Source organism: Rhinoderma darwinii, chromosome 3 (assembly GCF_050947455.1).
Source record: "Rhinoderma darwinii isolate aRhiDar2 chromosome 3, aRhiDar2.hap1, whole genome shotgun sequence".
Lineage (NCBI taxonomy): Eukaryota > Metazoa > Chordata > Amphibia > Anura > Rhinodermatidae > Rhinoderma > Rhinoderma darwinii.
Window position 1 is genome coordinate 331,565,856 of NC_134689.1, and position 3,413 is coordinate 331,569,268.

Sequence of the window (3,413 nt, forward strand, 5' to 3'; positions counted from 1 at the left end):
TGAAACTAATGGGCAAACTGAGAGAACTAATCAGTCTCTAGAACAATATTTAAGGTGTTTTATCTCCGACTGTCAATATGATTGGGTCTCCTTCATTCCCCTCGCCAAATTTTCCCTTAATAACCGGGTCAGTAACTCGTCAGGGGTCTCCCCCTTCTTCTGTAATTTTGGGTTTAATCAACGGTTCTCCTCCGTTTCACCTGGTGGTTCCAACAATCCCAAGGTAGATGTCGTTCATCGGGAACTGTGCACAGTCTAGGCCCAGGTTCAGAAGAACCTAGAGGCGTCCCAGAGCATACAAAAGACTCAGGCAGATAGAAGACGTTCTGCTAACCCCTTGTTTGTGGTCGGGGATGTGGTGTGGCTGTCTTCAAAAAATTTGCGTCTTAAAGTTCTGTCCAAAAAAAATTCGTTTTCTCCCCGGTATATAGTCATTGAGGTCCTTAACCCTGTCTCCTTCCTGCTGGAGTTACCCCCGACTTTTCAAATACACGTCGTGTCTCATTTCACCAGCACGCTGCTCGGAGACGGCGAGCAGCTCAGTAGATCCAAAGCAACCGCAGTGCAGGAATCATGTCTAAGGGACCAGCAGTCGGTATCAATCTCGGCACCACCTACTCATGTGTGGGGGTCTTCCAGCATGGCAAGGTTGAGATCATCGCCAATGACCAGGGCAACAGGACCACCCCCAGTTCTGTGGCCTTCACCGACACCGAGAGGTTGATTGGCGATACTGTCAAAAATCAAGTTGCCATGAACCCAACAAACACAGTTTTTGATGCCAAGCGACTGATCGGGCGCAGGTTTGAGGACGGCGTTGTACAATCTGACATGAAGCACTGGCCGTTCAATGTTGTGAGTGACAGCGGAAGACCCAAGGTTGAAGTGGAATACAAAGGAGAGACCAAGTCTTTCTATCCAGAAGAAATCTCCTCCATGGTCTTGACAAAGATGAAGGAGATTGCAGAAGCTTACCTCGGCAAGATCGTGACCAATGCTGTGATCACTGTTCCGGCCTACTTCAATGATTCCCAGCGTCAGGCTACCAAGGACGCCGGCACAATTTCTGGCCTCAACGTTCTGCATATCATTAATGAGCCGACTGCGGCCGCCATTGCCTATGGATTGGACAAAAAGTTTGGTGCAGAAAGGAACGTGTTGATCTTTGATCTGGGTGGTGGCACTTTTGACGTGTCTATCCTCACTATTGAAGACGCCATCTTTGAAGTGAAGTCAACAGCCGGAGACACTCATCTGGGTGGTGAAGACTTTGATAACAGAGTGGTGAATCACTTCGTAGCAGAATTCAAGAGGAAACACAAGAAAGATATCATTGACAACAAGCGAGCTGTTCGCCGTCTCCGCACCGCCTGCGAGCGTGCAAAGCGTACCCTGTCATCCAGCACCCAGGCTAGCATTGAAATCGACTCTCTGTATGAGGGCATTGACTTCTACACCTCAATCACCAGAGCTCTCTTTGAAGAACTGAACGCCGATCTCTTCAGGGGAACCCTGGATCCGGTAGAAAAGGCTCTCCGCGATGCTAAGCTCGACAAGTCACAGATCCACGACATCGTGTTGGTCGGTTGGTCCACACGTATCCCCAAGATTCAGAAGCTGCTTCAGGACTTCTTCAATGGAAAGGAAGTGAACAAGAGCATCAACCCGGATGAGGCCGTGGCCTACGGGGCAGCTGTGCAGGCTGCCATCTTGTCTGGAGACAAATCTGAGAACGTGCAGGACCTCCTTCTGCTCGATGTCACCCCTCTGTCTCTGGGTATTGAGACTGCTGGTGGAGTCATGACTGTCCTGATCAAGCGTAACACAACCATTCCCACAAAGCAGACACAGACCTTCACCACCTACTTCGACAACCAGCCCGGTGTCTTGATTCAGGTATATGAAGGTGAACGAGCCATGACTAAGGACAACAATCTGCTCGGCAAGTTCGAGCTGACCGGCATTCACCCAGCCCCTCGTGGCGTTCCTCAGATTGAGGTGACATTTGACATTGATACCAATGGTATCCTGAACGTGTCTGCTGTGGACAAGAGCACTGGCAAGGAAAACAAGATCACAATTACCAACGACAAAGGTCGTCTCAGCAAGGAAGACATCGAGCGCATGGTTCAAGAAGCCCAGAGGTACAAGGCTGAAGACGAGAAGCAGCGGAACAAGGTTTCCTCCAAGAACTCGCTGGAGTCTTACACTTTCAACATGAAGGCAATGGTTGAGGATGAGAAACTCCAAGGAAAGATCAGCGACGAGGACAAAAGCAGAAAATCTTGGATAAATGCAATGAGATTATCGCTTGGTTGGACAAGAACCAGACTGCAGAGAAGGATGAATTTGAGCACCAACAGAAGGAACTTGAGAAGGTCTGTAACCCCATCATCACGAAGCTGTACCAGAGTGCTGGGGGTATGCCAGGAGGAATGCCCGGAGGAGTGCCTCATCTGGACCCACCATTGAAGAGGTCGACTAAACGAACTGGAAATTCATTCCCCTGACAACTCAGAGGACACAATTGTTTTAATGGCCGTTTCAAATTAATTCCCACCTAAACTGCGGTAAAGTTTACTCTGGGGCATTAATACTTGAATTCACTCCATCAGACAAATGGAACGCCATTGCACTTTACTGTACTGTAACAAGCTTGTCCAGAGAAATAAATCTATTTAACTGGAGAAAAAAATTAATAAAAAAAAATATAAAAATACACTACGTGTTTCATGCCTCCCTCCTGAAACGCTGCTCCCCCTCCTTGGCTACCTCGAGGAAACCTCCGGTCCCTGTTCTCACCCCTGAAGGGGTAGAATTCGAGGTGGCCAAGATTGTGGACAGCAGGATGGTCCAAGGTTTCCTCCAGTACCTGGGCCATTGGAGAGGATACGGGCCTGAAGAGAGGACTTGGGTACCCGCCCGGGATGTTTACTCTGGGGTATTGCTCAGGAGCTTCCATCTTCGGTTCCCCAATAAGCCAGGTACACCTAGGAAGGGTCCAGTGGCCCCTCATAAAAGGGGGGTACTGTAAAGGATCTGCCAGACACAGCTTCTGTGTCGACGCCCGTGGTTAATCAGTCTGCATCTGCTCCTAGATCTGATCTAGATCTTTTCCATAAATGAATGTGCTGCGTATGGTGCAAAGTAAAAATGTACAATTTTCCCCAGATATGCCAATTCAGTGGCAAATATGTCATGCCCAGCTTATGTCACTGGAGAGACACACTCCAAATATTGTTAAAAGGGTTCTCCTGGATATGGCGGTGCCATATATGTGGAAGTAAACAGCTTTTTGGGCACACTGTATGGCTCAGATGGGTTCAGTCAGGAGGTGATGCCTTTTCATTCTCTCGACACTCCGGTAAAGTTAATGTGGGAGTAAGTGAGAGCACAGCGTTATCTTGCGAGAT

At 48.6% G+C, this 3,413-nt stretch overlaps 1 pseudogene; it reads left to right on the plus strand.

The window, feature by feature from the left end:
• Positions 1-514: 514 nt before the first annotated feature.
• On the plus strand, positions 515-2,510 carry LOC142748516 (heat shock cognate 71 kDa protein pseudogene; annotated as a pseudogene).
• Positions 2,511-3,413: the final 903 nt, after the last annotated feature.